Source organism: Lissotriton helveticus, chromosome 7 (assembly GCF_964261635.1).
Source record: "Lissotriton helveticus chromosome 7, aLisHel1.1, whole genome shotgun sequence".
Taxonomy (NCBI): Eukaryota; Metazoa; Chordata; class Amphibia; order Caudata; family Salamandridae; genus Lissotriton; species Lissotriton helveticus.
In genome coordinates this window covers 204,720,307-204,743,718 of record NC_136068.1, presented here as the reverse complement: position 1 = coordinate 204,743,718, position 23,412 = coordinate 204,720,307, and the positions used below count along the sequence as shown (strand labels likewise).

Genomic DNA, 23,412 nt, shown 5'->3' with positions numbered 1-23,412 from the left:
AAGAGTGAAAAAACATGACTGATTATCGAACTGAACAGTAGTGTACCAAGGTGGGTTTAGCACAGTGTTTCCATGAGCAAATTAAAATACGTGTACATAGTTCTAAATATCTATGTAGCATCTCAGACGTTCTTTGGGAACGTTTCGTAGGATGAGGGTGCATTTATATATTTAATAACTCACAAGTCCATTTAACATGACACATCTATCATATTGTAAATATTTGAAATATTGACTTGTTTGGTGTACAGCTCATAATACAGATGTAAAAGAGGAAGAGAACGAGCACAATTGTAGTTGAAGAGAATGTATTAACACAAAGATATATGAAGCTATAATGGGCAATAGCAATGAATGTAAAGGGTGAAAGTATAATATATTAAGTCACCCTTTTTAGGTTTCGGCTACCGTCCCACTGTGTAAGCAGTGGGTGGGCGGAGCCGAAATCTTTTGTCAGTAGTATGGGGGCCTGAACACCCCCCTCTTCTTCATTGGCTGGCCTCGTAAATGCTGGCCAGCCATTGGAGGAGAGGAGCGTCACTGAGTTCAGGGCCCGCCTTGACGCGATTCGGGGGCGTTTTTCTCTCTTTTTTAAGCCCCGCCCCTTTTCTAGCACCAGTGTTCTACACATCTGCTGCACCGGCGCACGTCACACATCGATGTTTTTTCAAATGTACTGTGTCTGTACTCAGTGCGTGCAGGCGCAGCGTGTTCACTGTGTGTCAGTCACGGCGGTTAAGTAGTTGCGACTGTGTGAGACTCTTTAATAACCAAGCCTGCCCTGAGGCTGAGATCAAGTGCAAGAGAAGATTAAGATATGAATCAATATATGTTTAATGGCGGCCGCGGTCCTTAGTTCACACTAAAGTGCAGTGTTGACTGTTGCAGACAGTGTTGCCACTTTCCGGTGGGCGTGCCGCAGGACACAAACACTTCGGGCGGGCTTGATGTTGGTTCTGATTGGGGGGGAGGGGCTGTGCACACAGTGGATGGCAGCGTGCGCAGATTTTTTCACAAGGCCACGCCCCACCATAACCACCGCAGCTCCCCACGTCCGTCCATGAATCATCATCGTAGTTGAAGTCAGCCGCTGCCCGACCTGACCGACGATGACATTTGGGCAGGGCAGCCTGTGCAGTCATTGATCACAGCCAGTAAGTAGTACAGTCCAGACCAGTACTGTCTGGTATCAAGAAGCACCAGGCCGCAGCTGGCCGCCTAATTGTACAATCACTAGCAGTGCAGCCAGTGGGTGTCCCTGCCGACCGGCCCATCAGTAACGGTAAGACGTTAAACAGTAAACTAGCCAAGCTAACCAGTCTAACTACTAGCGATGCCATTCCAATACTGTCTGTGCCAAAACCAACGCTCTGTTTTTTATGGTTGGGTGGTGCAGTGATTGGACGTTCCGGTTGTAAGAACACCTGCGTGGTGAGAGGCAGTTCGTCTCCGAGTCCGGTAAGATACGATTAGGATGCATCCATGTGATTCCTTCATTCAGAATCACCAGTATTAGCCCGCCGTCACGCCCGCCAGCCGTTGCAGTACACGGTGTACACTTTTGATATCTGGATAGGGCCTGCCGGCGCCGCAGTAATGGCCTGTGGGTATAAGTAAGTTTTTAAAAAAAGGCCAAAGCCCTACCGGCCCAGCTGACGTCTGTGCGCTTAAGAGACAAAATAAAATAAAGTCAAATATGTAGTGTGGATTACGCCGGGCAAAAAGCCTGCTTCTTTCAAGTATAATTGCCTATTCGTCTTTCAGACTTCAGTGTGAACTACTTTAACTCCAAACATACCGGTTGGGGCGCAGCCCCGCACTAATTAGTTTCTAGACCACAAAACACAGCCTGGTTTCACTTTCTCTGGCCTTCCCTTAAAGATGGGCATAGGCAGGCAGCAGCATTCGTTCCCTCTTCCTTCCGTCACAGGTTCTGAACTAATTAGGGAACAAACTACTGGTGTGTTTGCAGTGTGTTCCTGAGTGTCAGATACGTTAAGTAAAAGTGTTGCTGTTTGACTAAAATTTAACTAAGGAGCAAGGGCACTCGGAGAGATAAGAAAGTACGGGGGGGGGGCGTGGGTCACCACCAAAGGGCCGGCCAAGGAGACTAGGGTTCATGGCATTAGCCACAAAGGTGAGGGAAAAATATCTGTGTATCTGTGTCGTGTCACCATAGGCATGGCGTGTTAGCAAGGTTCTTCTTCTGGTCTGTTATTTAGGAAGAGACAGCCGGCTAAAGCAGCTGTCAATAAGATCAAGTCTACTTTTTTACGTGGTTTTCACTTTTATTTCCGGTTAGCTTTTTTAATAACTTATCGGCATTCTACACGTCAAGCTGCTTGTAACGTGCAAGACGTTGGCATTACTTCGACCCTGCTGCATGGTGTTGACATTCCTTCTGCTTTTACCGCCGCGCATTTAAACCCTACACTCGAGGCACTGTGTAATTGAAACCTACGGGAAGATTGCCGCGATACGGTGACTGTATTTCTAGCTGAATGTTTGCTTTAGGATTGGCATGTGCAATAATAAAAAAGCATTTGCCATGAGCTGTGATGCAAGCAACTTTTTTTGGGCAATTAACTAATGCGCTGAATATTCGCAAACTTTCAATGAATAAAATAAAGTCAAGCTAACAGTTCATTTGCAGATGTGTGTCTGTGCACCAGGACTGGCTGCGTTGTAATCTCGTGTTGATAAGAGATAGCGTTCTTATCCGCGCTGCGGAAGGGGCGCCCCGCTTTGAAGTCTCCGGGACTGAGGATGCACGCGGGGTCAGGGTCGGCATGCGAGGGCACCTCTTCTGAAGTTATCCATGGAGTCATCGGTGCTTCGGAGGCTCCTGGACAAACTTCCATCCGAACCCCTCCCTTTGACCCTCTCCCTGTGACCTATGAACAGAATGTCTGTTTGATTAGCTAAAATGTTTGCACGAGTCTCCCACAATCGGGCCTGATCTTCAAAAAAGGAAATGTGCTAGTTTGTATGTAAGTGTGCTTGCAGTACATTTCCAACCTTTTAAAATTCTCACAGATGATTCTCTGAGTACTCCTGATGCTCCCAAACTTGTAGTTGCCCAGCAGTAATTTTAGATTTCTTTTGTGCATTCCAAGTTTCTCCCTTGCAAAGGCATTGTATGGCCTTTCGCATCCCATGATGCAAGAGGTGTATATTTATTCACGTGTAACGTTTTCACAATAATGCAACTCCCTGGGCAGTCAAGGATGTGTGTGCTCGGAGCAGGGGACCCTGCAGCCCCTCCCTCTGCCTTTTCTCTGTTTCCCCTATTTTCCTCCGGAGGAAGCGGAGGGGGCTCTGACGCTCGCTTTGTCTCTGAACTTTCCCTTTCTCTGCCCATCACTTGCTTTCTCCTATAAGCTCCTTGCGACCTGCTGTCCACCCTGCTCACTCGGCCCTCACCCCAGACCTCACAGGATTTCTCAGATTTCGGTTTCTTTAATGGCTAATCTTTCTCTGCTCCTCTTTACTCAGTATTCCCCCATTTCCACCTCAAATGTCACTTGTCTCTTACACCCACGTCTCTTGCTCCTCCCGTCTCTCGTCCAGTTTTCACCCTTCACTGCTTGTATGCCTTCTTATATTCGATTGTCCTTTTCGTAACCGATAGGCTTCTTTTTCTCTTCACCCCTTCTCTTTTTCCGACATTCTTAGCTCTTTTCTCCTTTCCCTCTTTTGTTCTATTTCTCTCTTTTCTCCCCCCCTCATCTCCTTTCAATTTTCATTATTATATTACACTGTCCCTCTTTTTCTCTTTCCCGGCACCCTTTTGTTCTTTTCTTTTGTTGCCCCTTCTCCGCATTCCCTTTTTCCTTCGAATACTTCCCGTCTCTTTTCTATTTACTTGCCTCCATTTCCTTCCATCCCATCTTTCTTGCCTTCTTTCTTTCTCCACTTTTCTTTCTCGCCTTGCCTTGTTCTTTTCTTTCCTTCTTCACCAGCTTTCTTTTGTTTGTGCAGATGTATTTAAAAATCCTTTACAGGATGTGGTCACGTTGCTTTTTAGCATCTTTTGATTTTTGTGTAAGTAAAATTGTTAGTTTGACTAGATGAAGCAGCAGCAGATGCACATCTTCCCTGACTGGCTGACTGCCCCGTACAGGTCTCTGCAGTCCTTCCTCATGCTGGAGGCTGCCTTAGGGAGCGGTGAAGAGCTTCTGTATAGACTTTGCATGGGACCTCCGGGTGACCTAGGACTGCCATCAGTGCATTTTGGGCCCTCGCCAGTCACCTTAAAGTGCTTCCTCATTTCCTTCTCAGTTTCCCTGTTGGGTATGCCTCCTGGCGCCCTCTGTGAACCCCATTTTGCTTGAGGCTTTTGGTACTTTATTTTCAAAAAATGGAAAAAATGCCATTTGCAATGCCAATAGCTCTAACTTTAACAAAGCCGAGACCATTGCATTGCAAATGCTTGTTGGTATTTGTAAGTGCCTGGCCCTTTTTGTCTCTCCCTTTTATACCCCGAACTTTGAAACATTCCACCTTATTTATCCAACAGAAATTAAATTATGATTATTCATAACTTTTTATATGAGTTTACCCAAAAGATCACTTCTAAATTGTAAAATGTTTTTGAACTCATATGCCAGTCACAATGCCACTGAAACCCTGACAACCACGAAAAAAAGGCAGATTTCTCGTAATTAAATGCCATAATTATAATTTGGTCAAACTCAGGTATATGTCTTATGGTTGCAAATGCATTTATTATTTGAAGAAATACATATTTGTGAAAGAGGTCTTTGATTTGTTGTGATATTGATCGAATCACATATCCAGAACACCGTCAGCGGTAATTGAATGTGCTGGGGTGGAAGTTGACAGCAGCAGTATTTTACTTTGGTAGGTAGCAAGAAATTGTGCAGTGCTTTAATTAGGCACTGGGAGGCACCATGTGTAGTATTAATTCCAAAGCTGCCAGTGGTATTTAAATAAAAACCTATCCGTTCACCAAAAATTGAATATCGACGGAACATTTTACTGCTGATAAATTCACAAACCATCCTCGCGAATCTTTTTACTTGATATGGTCATAATGTGGACAAATACATATATTGCTGGCATCATACAACCATTGGCAAAACCACTGAAGTTACATATGTCTTAAACGTTTGCAAACAAAGAGGATAACTATCTAAGCAGTAGCAACTCTCAGCAAGTTACAGCTCCTCATGAAAAGTTATTAATAAAGCACTGATAAGACCACGTTTTGAGAGCGCAGACCCTGCTTACCGCAAATCGATTCTTCAGTTGCACGATTTTTAGCACTCCGTACGAGGGTATAGTTACTTCTTTGCCAAAGAAGGGTGCGAGAGTAGGGAACAGGATATGGCGAAATGGCCAGAGCTGCTGACTTTGGAACTGGGCAACCAAGCAGAGTGTCGGCGTGGGCTCGTCTTCCTGTGATTTTGTAGAAATCTTCCCATGCCTACAAAAAATGAACGAGTCCTTGTGTAAGGCGCTCTAATACCTTCGGGTCGAGTCAGCGCTATATAACAATGTAAAAAAAAAACAAAAAAAAGAAAATATATGAAGGGAATGAATAGTTGTTGTATCAAATTTCGCATTTGTTTGGTGTTTTTTTCCTCACCCGCATCCTTATGGGATAGTTGACGATACTTTTCCCATCCTCTTACACTTGAGGCATTTATTTTGAAATGTGTGAGTGCATACCTGCCAACTTGAAGCACAATCTCACAGTATGGGAGGGGGTAGAGACCTCCTGCCAGAAGTACCTACCAGGCACTTTTGAAACCCACCCCACTCCAAGCCCTCTCCTACTCCAAAAAAAAGGTTGCTGAGGCTGGTGCCATGTCCTGAGGTGTTTTCACACCCCTTAATGGACGTTAGCAGTTCAAAACCTTGGCAAACGAGCTTGAAAACCACTGTTTACAGTCAGCATGTTTTCCCTACCACCATGTGATATCGTCTCCTCACCGGGAGACCGGGTGATGGGAGCCGGTATTGAGTGTCACGCCGGGAGACCGGGTGATGGGAGCCAGTTTTGAGTGTCATGCTGGGAGACCGGGTGATGGGAGCGTGTATTGAGTGTCATGCCGGGAGACCGGGTGATGGGAGCCGGTTCTGAGTGTCACGCCGGGAGACCGGGTGATGGGAGCCGGTTCTGAGTGTCACGCCGGGAGACCGGGTGATGGGAGCCGGTATTGAGGTTCACGCCAGGAGACCTGGTGATGGGAGCCGGTATTGAGTGTCACGCCGGGAGACCGGGTGATGGGAGCCGGTATTGAGTGTCACGCCGGGAGACCGGGAGATGGGAGCCGGTATTGAGTGTCACCCCCGGAGACCGGGTGATGGGAGCCGGTATTGAGTGTCACGCCGGGAGACCGGGTGATGGGAGCCGGTATTGAGTGTCACGCTGGGAGACCGGGTGATGGGAGCGGGTATTGAGTGTCATGCCGGGAGACCGGGTGATGGGAGCCGGTATTGAGTGTCACGCCGGGAGACCGGGTGATGGGATCTGGTATTGAGGTTCACACCGGGAGACCGGGTGATGGGAGGCGTTATTGAGTGTCACGCCGGGAGACCGGGTGATGGGAGCCGGTATTGAGTGTAACACAGTGGCAACTTGTGAGTTGGCCGGTATGTGAGTGTAAACTTATGAGTACTAAGAAACATTGAATGATGGAAAGAAGCCTAAACCATTGAAAATATAAACGTCAGCTAGCAACATGAGGGTCACCACAAGGGGGAAGCAGAGGGGGAGTTACTCCTCGGGCCGGGGCTGTCCAGAGCCCTCTCCTCCAGTAACATATACTTATAGATCTTAAATTGAAAGTAGGCCTACTGTCTTCCTTCATAGTAAATGATGAAGCTTGTGTGGCCAAGCTACTAAAAGGCACCGGACTCCATGTTTTCTCTCTGAAGAATGTTTTAATACCTTTGTGCTGCTTAAGGCACCTGACAAAATGGAAGAAACATAATATTGGACTCGCAGTAACTTTTGATCCCAGGCATCCCACTATCTTCAGACAAGCCTGGTATCACTATTAGCAGATGGGTTGACTGAAATGGTGCAAGATATAAACTATGTTGGAACACAATCATAGACATCCTACTGACATCGTCTAGTCTTAAAACAAAGCGTCTAGTCTTAAAACAAAGCGATACAAAAGGGGATGATGGACGGAGCGTTTGAGCAAATCAAACACTCACCCCCAGTCAATTGATCTGGGTTTAATCCATCACCATTCTTTAGCCCACTCAGCCACCCCATTTCAGACATGGCTATATGCAAATCAGTCTGACCCTGTGCCTCATGGGAACAGTCCAGCCCGAACTGCCAAGCCATGTCTTAAAACAACCCAAATCCTATATTTGAAACCTAAATAAGGAGTGGGATACTGAGAAAGAAGCAGGTGCAGCAGCTTAAGACACGTCTCACTATAACCTGCCTGGTGCAAACGGATCCTCGATCCCACGAATGAAGCTGCAGAAGATCCTAAAACTGGTTTGGGTTACAAAAATACTTGAAGCAACTGGGTGACCATGGGTGACACCATAATCAGAAAATAGACCAACTGCATGGACACCCATAACACCCATCTATCAACCTCATACTCGCATGGGTTGATAGAAAATTGCAAATACAGAACAGCTATATAGACGTCCAGGCAATAATGAGAGGAATAGGGCACACATGTGTAAGGAAACAGGCTCTTTCAGATCCCCCCCCACTTTTAGTCTCCATGTGGACAACTAACTGCTGGTTTTTCAACTCAGAGAGTTTTCTGAGGCCTGCTCAGGGCATATAAGGCACAGTGTCCATCCACGGCTGCAGCACTGATTGTATCTCCCTGTGTGTGTGACAATGTACAAAATGGACCCCGTCATGCCACTACAGGCAAGAAGGGTAGTGGTAACACTGCAAGTTTGACTTTGCTATTTTAACCAATGGCAAAGCCCCCACTTCCCTTTGCAATATATATGACTCCCCTAGGGAAGACCTATCGAGCCCGAAGGCAGGGAGCTGTTTTTTATCAAGTGGGGCTTATTTTAAGATACATTTCCTTGCAGCATTTCTTTCAAATTGTTGTTTTGCTGTGGGAGTGTTAGTAGCCCCATTGGCTAACACAGATGTACCGGCTGACCACTCAGCCCAGCTAACTTCTGAATGGTACTATTGAGATGGGTACTATAAGGTATCAAGTTAATTGTGCCATTAAAACTGACTTTATGCTTGGGTCGAATTAAATGTCAATATTAAAGAAATGCAACTTTCCAGTTTGTTCAGTGGCCTCAGACTGCCACTGTCCACCAGACAGCCTTTGCCCTCCTGGAGAGTTGTGTGAACGATTCCTAGGCTTAAGAACAATAGCAGCCTGCTACAGAACCAGGTGTTACCACCCCTTTACAGGAAGTTACTCAGGGTTTTAGCTCAAAAGGCAAGCTGCAAAGGCAAAGCTATCTTTGGTGGAATAATAGTGACCATAGTCTTGATGGGCTGCCCTTTGCAGAATAGTGCACTCTGAGACTACTTGATGCCCCACATCGCAAGAAAGTAATCACAAAGAAAGAGGGAAGCTGGTATCCCATTGGCTAGTTACTGCATCACCCCCCAGGGCACTTTTTAGGGATAAATATGGCATCCCTGGTACTTGAATCTCAGATCATGCTGGTACTGGAACAAGGACCGAAGAAGGACTGTGCTGGTGACCCCTGGACTTGACAAAGAGTGGCTGCACCATCTGCTCTACTGTATCTGCTGTACCTTGGGCTCCTGGCTTGGGGAATAGATGTTGCCAAGCCCCAGACCAAAGGAGTCACTAAAAGGGCTGACTTACCCAGTGGAACCAGCACCAGTGTCATCAAAGCTGAAGAAGCCCAATTCAGCAAGTCAGTAGCCACTTCGGGAGAATCACCACTGACTGCCACTGAGCTCCCCAAGGAATCGATAATCTATGCTAAAAGTTGCACCTGAGTCAGCCCGACCCGGGAGTGTCATCTGAGGCCAGATTGGGTGCCCAAGAGGGACATCAGCCTCCACCATATTATATCACTGCGACCATTGTGTACGGACACCGATCGCCCAGCCACAGCTGGCCTTCTGCTGCTTAAAGAGGACATAGAGGAAATCCAACCTCTGTGGTCAAAGTTGTCCCAACTGACCCATGGACTGAGGAATAACTGCAAATGCACCCCTGTCAACTGCACAGCACCCAGAGCATCCTTGAGCATCTTCCATCTGTGTGTATCCGCAGCATCAGAACCTCTACATTGACGTCTATGGCAGTTGTGCTGTAACATTTAGAACTGGACTGGAAAATACTTAAGTGGCTACGTAAATGTTTAAATACTCCTTATTTGCCCCCCAGACCTTGTTATTTAAACTTTGTTTATTGAATAAAATCACAGTATTACAGTACATAATTGGACAACATATTGCATAACATCAGTAAACAATTCCAGGTCAGTACCAGTCAATATCTCTCAGGGCACATCTTCCATATCTCCCATCAATCTCTTCTGTCTGCGCATTACTATTTCTACTGTGGGTGACACACATATATCCCCCCCTGTAGGTGTTCCAGTGGGACCACTTCCTATCCCATTTCTTAGAGCACCCTCTTGCCTTATATACCTCCGTCTCCGCCAGCGTACACTGGTCCAATTATTTGCCCCACAAAGTGACACGGGCGGATTTTTGTCTCCGCAACCCCTAGCTACCTCTCTCTTCACCATTGTGTAACCCAACGTAGTAAACTGTTTTTCAATGTCCGTTAAGTCCGTGGTCTCCCAAATGTTCAGTAGTCCAAGTTGCGGGGTTAGAGTTACTGCTTTTCCTACTGCAGTGGACATATTTGTTGTGGCTCCCTCCCAGAGGGGGCGTACCTTGGGGCATGTCCACAAGGTTTGGTAAAATGTGGCTTGCTGTCCAAACCCCCTTCTACATCTATCATCAGGTTTAGCTGTCCCCGTTATGTATGAGCCGTGCAGTATCCTAAGTTGGATCAGACGAAATCTTTGAGTAATGGCCACCTCACATGGGGACATCAGTGCTGATTGCCAGTCTTCGTCCTCTATAGGGCCTATATAGTGTTGCCAGTGTTCCGTGAGTTTCGGGAAGGTGTCTGGAAGGTTGTTGCTCAATTTTTTATATGTTAAGGAGATCGCCTTTGACCTGAGGGGACCATCAAGCAGGCGGTCGTCCAGAGGATAAGATTCGGGTATGTCCGTGAAGGACGGAAAAGCTGTCTGTAACGCATGTCTTATTTGTAAGTATCGGTAGATCTCCCCCAGAGCCAACTGATATTTTTCTTGGAGCTCACTAAAAGTCAATATCGCTCCCTTCTTGACCAAATCTCCCACCGTGGACAGCCCAATGAGGTCCCACTTATTAAACCCGGGCTGATACTCCAGCCACCCCAGCTTCAGAGCGAACCAAAGTGGCGTAGCCAACGAAAGAGTGTCTGTCCAGCCCAGTCGAGACGTGACTAGGCGCCAAATGTCAAGCGTGTGTTTGGTCGGCCCAAAAAACTTTCCCTTATTTTTCCTATCAGTGGTGTATAGAGCACCTAAGTAACCCGAGCGGTCAGTCTGATACCTATATAGTGCATACGCTGGGTCATCCGGAGGATAGTATATCCAATGGTTAACAGTCACCGTATGCGCCGCCCAATAATAGCGCTGCAGGACTGGGAGGGCTATGCCCCCTTCATATCAATTTTTTGTCAGTTTCTGCCTAGCGATCCTAGGTGCCCTCCCATCCCATAGCAGCATGGTGATCTCTCCCTTAACCACCTTGAAATACGAATCCGGGACTTTGTAGGGGCAATTGTGGAGAACATAAAGGAAGCAAGGAAGGGCCAGCATCTTAAAAAGCGCCGCCCTCCCCACTAGAGTCAAGGGTAGGGTCCTCCAATGTTTAACATCTGCACGCAGACGAGTCAGAGACGGGGCCAAATTCGAGTCATAAAAACAGGCCGGGTCGGAGGTAACAAAGATCCCCAAATAGCGAAAGCCGTCTATGGCAACCGTTATCTCACACTGTGCTGGGAGACGTGGCACCTCTCCTTTCAGCATGAAAAGGACTGATTTGTACCAGTTTATTGCGAACCCCGAATATTTATCAAAGTTCGTGAAAATTTCCAGAACAACACTGATCGATCTATACTGGTACGTCAGGTAGAGAAGGATATCGTCCGCATAGAGCGATACACGGTCTTCCACATCATTCGCCCAGTGCATACCACGCACCATCACATCCCTATGAACCCAGGCCGCGAGAGGCACCAGTACAAGGGAAAAAATCAGCAGGGACAGCGGACATCTCTGTCTCGTACCCCTACGGAGTTTGAACAGTCTGGATGTAAAACCGTTCACTCGCACCTGTCCTAATACCCCGGTATACAAGAGGCGTACCCAGGCCACAAATTTGGGGCCTAGCCCTGCCTTCCGTAACACCTCAATATAAATATGGCCATTCTATGGAGTCGAACGCCATAGAGGCGTCTAGGGATAATATAGCCGCGTCTTCTTCTATGTACTGTCGTCTAGCCATGACGTTATGTACCCGTCGCAAATTGAGAGCCGTGTTATGCCCTGGCATAAAGCCAGATTGGTCTGGGTGGACTAAGGATGTAATAACGGTCTCCAATCTATGCGCCAAGACCTCCGCCAAAATCTTCGTCTCCACATTTATTAAGGAGATCGGCCTGTAGGATTTGCAATGGTCACTTGGTTTTCCTTGTATGTATATATCTACAATAGTAGCGAGGCGCTGGTCCAGGGGCAGCTAGCCCTTTTCCAAGCTCTCTTCATACATGGCTTTCAGATGTGGTATAGTTAAAGAAGCTGTATCCTTCAGAAACTCCACTGGGACTCCGTTAGGCCCCATTGCCTCACCCGATTTAAGTTGCCCCAGAGCCTTGCCTATTTCTTCCATGGAGAAGTCTGCCTCTAGAACGTCTTTATCTGTCTCAGAGAGGCACGGAACTTTACTGTCTTTAAGAAGCTGTTAAGAATCATCAGCTGTATAGATAGTAGAGGGAGTGTACACCTCTTCAAAGTAATCAGCAAATCGTTCCACTATGTCTGCCGGGTGTGTTACCGTATCCCCATCCGGCATCGTCAGCATATGGACCCACCTGGAGCCTTGCTCCCGTTTCTCCAGCCAAGCCAGCATCCTGCCTGTCCTGTCCCCTAGCTCGTAGAGTCTGTGTTGCGTTGCCTGATATCTGGCCAGTATCTGCTCCCTAGACTTTAACCGGAACTCATCCTGTTTCAGTGTAAGTCTATGACTAATGTCGGGCGAGGGATCTTGCGAGTGCTCAAGCTCCAGGTCTATGAGGTCATTTTCCACCTGCGTCAGAATTTCTTGCTTTTGGACAGTGTAGCTCATCTTTAACGACCTAGCTAAGCCTTTTATCACCACTTTGAAGGCCTCCCAGATGATTTGCGAGGAGTCAACTGAACCTACGTTTTCGGTAAAGTAATTCCCGGTCTGTGTGCGGAGTTCGTCTTTAATATCGAGGATGCGTAGCAGCCACGGGTTGATAACTATGGTGGATGGCAGTTGTCGTTCCCATTGCGTATATGTCGCCCAGACCGGGGAGCGATCTGAGATCCCCCTAGGCATCACCTTATATTGGACAAAGTTTCCCACCAAGGACAAATGTGTAAGGAAGTAGTCAATGCGCGATAGACTAAGATGGGCATTAGAGAAAAAGGTAAACATTGTGTCGGCACGATGTAGTGCTTTACCTACGTCTGCAAAACCCAGTGCCTGCACAAAGTCAGATAGCATGTTATTAGCCTTTTCAAGGGGTTTAGGTGAGCTACGGTAAATAGTGTCACCTAATGTCATATTGTAGTCTCCTCCCATGATCAGCACTCCGTCCCATAGACTCGTCAGTTTGTTACCCAAGTCCTCTAGCACCGTTTTGCCCAGAGCAGGTGGTAGGTAGACCGAGATCAGATTAAAATCTTTCCCGTCCTACTGAGCTTGGACCCCCACAAAGCGGCCCGCCGTGTCCGTCCACGTCTTATGTATAATGAGGGGTGTGGTCTTTTTTACTGAGATTGCCGTACCCCTGGAACCAGTGGTGTAGTCTGCATGTGCCAAAAGTGTGTATCCCCATCTAGTGAGGGCCTTAGATTTGTGACCCACCAAATGGGTTTCCTGCAATAGGACCACATCCGGTGAGTGTCTCTCCAGGTATTGCCGTACTATGCCCCTCTTAATCTTGTCTCCCATCCCATTCACATTCCAGGACAGTGCGGCAAACATCGTTTACTATCCTGCCCCATGTCTGTGTGTCACCCCTCGTTCCCTCCTCCGCATTGTGTCTAAATAAGACCCGAGTATCTAGCAATTGTTGTTCAACAAACATGACAGCCATTTTACAGTTTGGATGTATGAAAGCCAGTAATTGGATAAACAATTTTCCTTTCGTGAAGTCACTCAATCGTCATAGTGTAGCAACCAAATCATCAATAAACCAAGCAACCAAGAAACAATCTCCCCCCTCTTCCCAACCTCCTCTCCCCGCCTCCCTGCCCGTGGATTCAAAACTACCCACCCCCAAACTTGGCAGAGTGCTTCCCCCCTCCCCAAAATGCCAAAAATAACCGGGGTAGAGCATCCCCCCCACCAGCGACTCAGATCATGCATAACTGGAATTATAGCCATCCACTTTTTTCGGTGTTCCCATGAAGACACATCCAAGTGATTCATCAGTTCACAGCATAGCTTTGGGAACCCATTGTCAGCAAATCATACAGTAAATAACATCACCCCCATCCCCCCTCCCTCCGGTACCACTCCTTGCGGTCAATCAGAAGTTCCAGTGCGGAATGTCCTGCTCCTGCTGCCCACGACCATTAGTCCTGTTCTTCAAGGTGGCTAGGGATGTCTGTCGGGGCATTGTGGGCTGTCACCACTGGGGCCCCTCCACGCTGGCCTGACCTGCCTCGACGATCTCTCCTCTGACTTCCCACCATTGACCAGCCCTCCATCCATCCTAGACCGCCTCCGGGGAGTCAAAAAACCAGGACTTGCCATCAGATTTGATCCTCAGGCGTGCAGGACACAACATTGCATATTTAATCTCCCTGGCTCTTAGTTCTTTCTTCACCGCTTGGTAACTGTGTCTTTGAGCTTGAACCTTGGCCGTGAAATCAGGATAGAGGGCTACCTCATAGTTCTCCATTTTCAAGGAAGGGTGTGAGTGCGCCGTCTGCAGGATAATGTCCCTGTCCCGGTAGTTGAATACCCTCACAATAATAGGTCTCAGGGGCACTCCAGGTCTTGGTCTTCCCCCCTGCATCCTATGAGCCCTCTCAATCGAAAAGTAGTTGGAGAGCATCGCAGGTTTGAGGTGTTTTGTGATAAGGTCCCCCACATACAAATCCGCCGCCTGCCCCTCTGTCTTTTCCGGAACTCCTAAGATTCGGATATTATTACGACGGGCGCGGCCTTCATAATCATCAAGCTGCTGCGCCATCCTCTCCTGTTTCCTCTGTAGGTCAAGCATCTGAGTCTGCAGTTCTGAGATATCCATTTGCAGGGCATTAGTAACAGTTTTCAGTTTCTGAACCTTCTCGTCCATCTTACGAAAGTCGGCCCAGAGCAGCGAGACTTCCACCGTAAATGAATCCACTGAGGATTGCACTCCACCAATAGCTGCCATGACATCATGAAGGGTAGGCTCCGCGATCTACGCAGATGCTGTTGCGTCACTTTCCTTTTTGGGTCCAGGGGAATCTCCTTTATCTCCAGACTTTGTCCACGCACATTTTGCCAATTGTTTCTGAGGGTTCCCCCTTAGGCCTCGATTCCCGGTCGCCATGATGGCCCGACTTCAGCGATTCAGCCGATGGGGCACGAGGAGTAATCAGAGCCAAACGTGACCGTCACTTCTTGAGCTTCTTTTCAGTCTCTTTATCGCAGGAAGGGCACGATTCTCCTCCTCCAAAACAGTCTTTGGGAGATTGTTCAGTGCATCAGGTCTTCGCCAGCTGCCCCCCCTCTGGGACCGTCCTCGAATCACAAGCGCAATCCCATATGAGAGCCGTTGGCTCAGCACTGATTCCAGCCAACACCTATAAGAGGCAAACCATAGTGTCCGTTGTCTCCTATTCTTTCCTGACCACCTTCAATTCTCGCTAACCATCGCAGTTGTCAAGCCATAGGGTCACAGGCCACTTTAGCTACAGTCACTTCATGAGGTATGTAGCGTAGCCCATCACGTTCCACCGCAGGCACCTCAAGCCTCGTCCGTGCGAACAGTACAGTGCACCAGGGTCCAGGAAGGAGTGGAAGGCCAGCACCAGCAAAAGCAAACACGGGGCCCTCGTAGCAATCAGACGTGCTCCTTATGTCAGTTCAGAAGCAGTGTCCCCCACTTCTCCATGCCCTCCACCTGATCGCTCTCAGCATGCCCTCATCTGGGCCTCCATAGTCTGGGTGCTTTATATTGGGCCTTCCACACACTCAACTCCAAAGCCAAGTCCCCAGGCACCCGGTCCACCAAGAGGGCGTGTCCACATTCACCGCGGTTCCTGCCCCACAGCCGCTGGCTCTAGCACCCAGTATTGGGGGGGGGGGGGATACAGGACCCCACTTGGCGCAATGTTTGAGATCGAGGCCGGGCACTTCAATACCGCCTCTCTTCCGGGCCTCAGCACAATGTCTCCTCTGGGCCGCCCCTGCACCTCTCAGCGTTTATTCCAGTTTCCTGGGCATTCCCTGCCCAACCATGACAGCAGTTTGTGGCAGCGGTGACCTGTACATGCACAGGACAGCACCCAGAACCACTGCTGCGGTCGCGTCCGCTTTCTCATTACTCTAGACCCCGAAGCCGGGGTCTTGCGCCAATGCCCTGGCACCCATTGTTGCTTATCCACGATCGCTCCCGGCCGCCAATCGGTCTGCGGCCGTCGACAGCACGGCGCCACACCAGTCGCGGCCCCTCAGCTCTTCTGTCACGTCTCCCTGCAGCCCACAGGATCAAGGAGCAGACCCGTCGTCCTTGAGGAGCCGCCGATAGCCCTGCAGACGGGAGATCGGCAACTGCTCCGCCCCTTGCTCAGACACCTTCACCGCAGCAGAGTGGGCACCTGGAGGGGGTCCCGGGATGAATCACTTTGTTTTCAGATACATTTTATATCGGGATGGCAGCGGATAGCGGGGGATCATCACCAGGGAGGTAAGAGCTCCGTCAGGCTACGGCCATTGCGGTTGGCTGCTAGCCATGCCACCCCCCAGACCTTCTTGTTGTCACATTTGATCACCCAAGCCAGGCCGGAGTAGTCAAACTCAACTCTTACTAACTTTTCAAAAGTTTACAAACTTTATGGTTTCTTTGAAAATCTATATCCCCAGAACCCTCCTGTGTATTTTGTTCATCTTGGACTTTAAAAATTCATAAAAATACAATCTGTTTTATAAATTGGTGTTGGATCTCTTTTCTGTCATGTGGCTTTTTTACTTCGTTGTTTGGTACTGTTAAATGCTCTACACTAGTTCCTTTGTTTAAGCCTTGTTGCTGACAGCCACAGCTACCGAGGTTTAAGCTTAAGGTTTTACAAATGAGCCTGACTGGACCTAAGATAGTTTTTTGTGAGTGTATTCCATGGTAAGGCCACACAGCCATACCATATAATAAACCCAAATCCTCACAACATGGAACACTGCTCCTTAAGAAGACATGTAACTTTAGAGCTAGGAAAAGGTCAACGAGCATTACACACACCGGGGGTGAGACAACCCTTTGTGACTAATGTTCTAACACAGACAGGCTGCCATTTAAGTGACATAGGGGTTTTAAATCAATACTGATAATGGTGAATGGTAAACGGAAAAAGCACGGGGCAAGAGGAACATCCAAGACAGCACAGCTCAAAGGTGCAGATTTTGTACAGTTAGAAACTACATTTTGATGTATGTTTTCACTACATCTCTTTTTTTTTGTTTAATAAAGTTTTATTGAGAATTTTTTGCAGAGAACAGAATACATGCCAAAAGTGAACTTATTATTATCATGAATATGAGAATAAAAAAGAACAATCTGGCAAAGTATTATACTTTCAAGTAAATCTAAAAGGGATGGGCAGGGGATGGGAAAGAGGGGAAGAAGATAGAAGAGAGGGAGAAAGAAAAGAAGAAAGGAAGAAGAAAGAGAGAAAAAGAAAAGAAAAAAGCGAGCAAAACTCATCTAACGGGGGCAGCAGAGGAAAGATAAGAAGTAAAAGGAAGCCATAAAAGATCAGATTTAATTTTTTGAGGGATGGAGGAAGAGGAAACAGTAGCAATCCTATGCTCATCACAAATAAAGTTCCACCACATAGTTAGTGATAATTTAGAATTATCTTTCCAGGATGATAGGATAACCTTAAAAGCTAGAGCAATAAAAAGGTCAAACAGCTTAGAATCAGTAGTAGTTATATCTATGTCGGACGCGAAAGAACCTAAAAAAAATGTATAAAAGATATAGGAGTATTAAACTTGAAAATTGACATGCAAATCCTCCAAACTGAATTCCAAAAGGATGAAACAGCAGTACATTCATACAATAAATGCAATAACGTTCCTGTAGTATTAGAACAAGACCAACAAAGGGGAGAGGAATGAGGGGAAAATTTGCAAATGCTAACAGGAGTAACAATCGCTCTATGATAAACAAAATATAAAGATTGAGTTATACGTGCCGCTTCAGAAACTTTAAATAACTTAGACCAAAGTTTTTCCCACAGAATAATAGGAAAAGTAACAGATAAGTCAGTTTACCAAATAACTTCAACATTAGATTTGGAACGCAGTTGAACATTAGACAACAAAATGGAATAAACAAGAGCAGCCTTAGGTTTGTGTGTAGAGAATAAAGGATATAACGAAGTTGGAGGTGTGATGGAGGGAAAGTCAGTTGGAAGTGAAAATGTAGCTAGATGAGATTGGATAGCTGTAGAGATAATAGTATATTCATTAAAAAGAGTGACAGGTAATTGATAGCGGAGTTGCAGTTCTTGGAAGGGAACAATAGTGAAATTATTAAGAAATTGATAAACAAAAGAGACATTCTTTTCCTTCCAGTACTTGTAAGAGAACGATTTACCTTTGTTTGTGAGAAATTTATTGTACCAAATAATGGAGGATAAAAAACAATGCAAGGGAGTTACATCTTTAGAGAAAGTATTTGAAATGAGAGTCTGTGAATATTTTAAAATGGGAAGTTGGGATAAAAAGGAGCAATTGGACATAAAGGCAACATGTTTAAAAGGGAAATCCTTTAAGAGTGAGCGTTTAAAGAGAACCCATTTAGGGATCGGCATGGTTAAAAAATCATAAGCTAGTAAAAACGATTGTTTAATTAGAAAAGCTGAATGATAAGTTTTGAAATTAGGAAATCTTACACCCCCTTCAGCTTTAGGACGAGTAAGTTTAAGCAGAGCAATACGAGGATGTTTATTATTCCAAAGGAATTTAGTACAAATAGAGTTTATTCGGGAAACATATATATTGGGTATCTTAATTGGAAGCATGGATACAGTATACAATACATGGGGAGTAATCATCATTTTAATAGTGTCTAATCTGCCCCACCAAGAAAGAAAAAGTAGGGACCATATAAGGAGAAGGGATTGGAGATTCGTTAGCAAATTGGCAAAAGTGAATTTAAGGGTGTCAGTTAGGGTGGACGAGAACCAGATGCCCAAGTATTTGATTTTGGAAGGACACCAGGTAAAATCAGTATCAGAGAACATAAATTGGGAACAAATAGAGTTTAAGGGTAGGACTTCAGTTTTAGATAAGTTAAGTTTATAGCCAGAGATAGAGGAGTAGAGTTGAACTTCATCCATAAAATGTGGTAATGAATCAACAGGTTTGGACATATACACTAAGATATCATCCGCATAAGCAGAATTTTAGTTTCGACAGAGGAAAATTTGAAACCTGTAATCATGGGATTATTACGAATACGTTCTAAAAATGGCTCAAGGCATAAAATAAATAATAAAGGAGATAGAGGGCAACCTTGCCTTGTACCACGGGATAAAGAAAAATATTTAGAAAATTGATTATTAATAAAGATACTAGCACGGGGACATGAATATAATAATTTAATAAAGGAGATAAATGAGGGTCCAAAACCAAACCATTGAAGGGTACGAAATATAAATTGCCAGTTAATTCGATCAAATGCCTTTTCTGCATTCAGGGAGAGAGCAGCAAGGGGGTCTTTAAATTTTTTACTAAGGGAAATAATATTAGCAAACTTACGTGCATTATCAGATGCTAGCCTGCCCTTTACAAAGCCAACCTGATCAGTTTTAATCAAAAGGGGAATAATGTTATCAAGTCGAGCAGCGAGAATCTTTGCAAACATTTTACAATCGTAATTAATTAAAGAAATAGGGCGGAAGTTTTTGCAGTAAGAATGGTCCTTGTCCGGTTTGGGGATAATAATAATTAGTGCATCCATAAAGGATCCGGAAGCTTTGGCTTCAGCAATGAAAGAATTAAAAAATTGTAGAAGTTTAGGGGCAAAAAACGAGTGAAAAGTAGAATAAAATTCGATGGGAAGGCCATCAGGACCGGGTGCTTGAGATTTTTTCAAAGCATGAATGCCAGTAATTACTTCTTGGAGGGTAATATCCTTTTCTAGACCTGCAAATTCATCAGGGAGGGCAGGAGGAGTTGGAAGACCTGAAAAAAAAGAATCAAGGTTCTGAGGAGATGGAAAAGTGTCATCTGAGTAAAGAGACCGATAATAGTTGTGAAAGACATCAGCAATATCTTCATCAGATGACATTAATTTGTTGGTGGATTCATTAAGAATGGGACCAATGGTTTTGCGTTCAGACTTAATTTTCAAATAATTAGCTAACATCTTGCCCGCTTTGTTTTGACCACCATGGTATTTAGATTTGATTTTAAGCAAAACATTACAGGCCTCAACAGTTGCCAATTTATTTAGTGCCGTTTTTGCTGCAATTAGGTCATGAAGGGCAGTGGGATCTTTGGAGGTGAAGTATGTGTGTTCAAGTTGTTTGATATGTTGCAATTGAACCTCATAATTAGCTTTGGCAGTTTATTTCTTCTTAGATACAAAAGATATAACAAAGGCACGCAAAGCAGCCTTAAAGGCATCCCATGTATTAGGTATAGAAGTATCCGCGGGAACATTAAAATGAAAAAATTCATTAATGAAGGAAGTGACATTTTTGATAAAAACCGGGTCAGATAGCAGGAAAGTATTACATTTCCATCGACTAAATTTCGAGGAAGTGAGGGAGAAATCAAATGTAGCATAAACTGGGGCGTGATCAGACAAAAAAATAGAACCAATTTCCGATTTCTGAATGGATGGGAGCAGGGATTTACTAACTAGAATGTAATCGATTCTGGATCTAGTATGATGCAAATTAGAAAAAAAAGTATATTCAAAAGAGTCAGGATTGCACGTTTTCCATACATCATAAAATGGACGAGAGGCAATGGCCGATTGGAAGGATTTGTGAGTTTTGTCAGTTTGAAATGTACACTTAGATAATCTATCAGAGTAAGTATCCAACCATTGGTTAAAATCCCCAGCTACAACAATGTTAGGGCAATCAATAGCGGATAGAAGGATTTTAATCTCTGACCAAAATTGGGGATCTGGGCGGACAGGGCCATAAATATTCAATAGGACTAACGTTTTGTTCTGAACTACAATCTTGGCCATTACCCATCGTCCTTCAGCATCATGTTCAGTAGACACAATTTGAACTGACAAAGCTTTGTGGAATAATATAGCGACACCACCTTTGTTGCTAACAGCAGGGGAAAAAACAACTTGACCAACCCAATTTCGCTTTAACTTTAACGACTCCACATTAGAACAATGAGTCTCCTGGAGAAACGCAATTTGAGATTGAAGTTTAGATAAATGTGACAATACCTTTTGACGTTTGACAGGGTTTCCAAGACCATGGACATTCCACGAGACAAGATTACACATAATGAAGGATTGGAGTTATGAGAAACATGTGAAGGGAGGGCACTTCAGGAAGGAGACTACAAAGGAAAACACAGCAAGGAAAAATTTTACAAAAGGGTAAATCATCAGGAAAAACATTATGAGCAAGATAAGCAAACTCCGACACAAACAACAATATGAAGAGGGGAAAAATGGAAGAGCAAAGTGACCAAAAAGAGAAAAGGAAGTAGAAAGCAGAGAGAGAGAGAGTAGGAAGAGGTAAAGAAACAGTAGGAGAGGAAAGGGGAAGAAACAGATCAGGGCAATGAAGCCAGATCTGTAAGAGAACGAAAATACAGTGAGGATGGAGCATGTTGACGGATGGCAAGGCAGGTCCTTTAGCAGAGAGAAAGAGAGCAAGAAGAAATATCACATGGAAAAAGAAGAAAAGAGTAACTCGGGTAGGAAAAAATCTAATTAAAGATGATAGAAGAAGGAAGGCAGTAAGTAACAAAACGAAGTGAAAGAGAGGGAGTCAGCAGCAAAATGAAAAAAAGAGAGAGAAATAAGAAACGGAGAGAAATCTCCTAGACACTAGTATCCATTCCTGTGGAAGGAAAACTTTGTAAGAACAACTTTAGTTTTACAGGATCATCAAAAGTGCGTGAACGACCATCATGAGTGACCTTGCAAAGGCAAGGATGGAGGAAGCCATTCTGAAGATGAAGATGCCTCAGCAGAGGACGTAACTCCAGGAACTCCTTACGGCCAGCATTCGTTGCATTGGAAACATCCTGTGAGATGTATATGTTGTGTTCCGACCAGATAAGATGGCGTTTAAGCTTGGCAGCCTTGAGAACAGTCATTAGTTCGGTGAATTCCAGGAATAACATAATGATGCCTCTAGGTCTAGCTGAATTAGTAGCAGATCGACCCAACCGGTGAGCCCTTTGAATGTTAAGAGGAGGAGATGAAGGCGAGAGACCCAGGATCTCCAGTAGGAATTTTTGAAGAAACACAACCATATTAGGCCCCTCAACGTTCTCCGGCAGACCATAAAGGCATAAGTTATTTCTACGATTTCTATTTTCAAGGTCCTCAGTGTGTAGTTTCATTTTTCGAATTTCCTGCTCAAGTATTGGAATTTTAGTAGATGTATCCTGACTATTACTAACACGTTGTTCCAGCTCTAGCACCCTGCCTTCCATAGTAATCCATCTCTCTTCCATTTGCTTCAATTTCTCATTGGTTGAAGCCATAAACGGTTGAAGGCCACGTACTTCGTCCAAAATGGTGTCCAAGACTGGATTGGAAGAAGCGTGGATCGGAGATGGAGGGTCATTTTTCAGTCTTTTAGGCTTGGTGCCAGTAAGTGAAGAACGAGCTGAATGCGAGTCATTAGCCATCGTAGACAGGTGTATTAAGTATGCCAATGAAGGATGAATGGGCACACTAGTACAAAGAGTACTCAAAAAGTAGTAGCATCATTAAGGTAGCACTGCCAAAGGAGATGGAAACACGTGCTCAGCGACTAGAGGAAGTGGCCGCACACATTACCAATGAAGGAGGAGGTAGCAGTAGAAAAATAAATAGGAAGAAATGCTGCATAAAATGTTGAGAATGGCATTATCCAATAGACTCCGTCCAATGAAGAGGAAATCCAACATGACAGTAAGCGCTATGCAAAGATAGGGCAATGCGCAGGAGTCATGAAGCAAAAAGGGACAGTAAAAGGTAGTCCTCAATGACCTGGGAGACTTCAGAAGCAGACATGAGATGAGCAGGACAAAAAAAAGGCGCGAAAAATATTGACCCGCAAATGGAATAGCGGGAAAGCGCACCTCACATTAAAGTGACATCAAAAAAACAAAAATGAATAAGCCTCAAGAAAAAGCAGCTGCAGATGGACGAGGAAAAGCACAGCATAAGGAAGCGCTATCGCTGGCAAGGAAACATAACCGGCAATGGGATTTACTTCATACCGAGACGGCCTAAAATGGCGGCCGCCCGCACCCGTTATGAGGGAAGTGCGTCGTGGATGATAATTATTGCTCCAGTGATAAATGAACAACGCAAAAGCCTTCTTTCGTTTCACCGCATGTTCCGACAGCGGATGCCAGCACAGGAGGAGGAAAAGGCGGCGTGAAACGGCAATACAGTAAGAAAGAGCCCCGCCGATGTGCGGAGCTCACGTCGGGACCGCCATCTTGCCGCGGCGTCCAAACCACGCCCCCTTCACTACATCTCTTTGACCTTTCTCCTGATGTCCATCTCTACCTCTATACTACCCTGCATTCATCATCTCCACCTCTCACAATTTCTGAAGTCCTTTTCTACCATTACCCTCTTTATTGCTCATCTGTCTCAGTTTCCCCTCCCCTCCTCTCCTCTCTACCTTTCACCTTGTTACCTTATTCTCAACCCCAGTCAATATGATCCAAAATCAACTAATTCTCCTTTACCCAAAATCAGG

At 45.5% G+C, this 23,412-nt stretch overlaps 1 protein-coding gene across 1 annotated transcript in view; it reads left to right on the top strand.

Annotated features, from left to right (window-relative positions):
- The first annotated feature begins 1,163 nt into the window (after positions 1-1,163).
- The window catches only part of OCSTAMP (osteoclast stimulatory transmembrane protein), a 206,796-nt gene continuing 184,547 nt past the window's right edge, over positions 1,164-23,412 (top strand). Inside the window, exon 1 of the mRNA XM_078650471.1 lies at positions 1,164-1,282. The gene's annotated coding sequence lies outside the window, so the exon portion shown is untranslated. The remainder of the gene's footprint in view (positions 1,283-23,412) is intronic.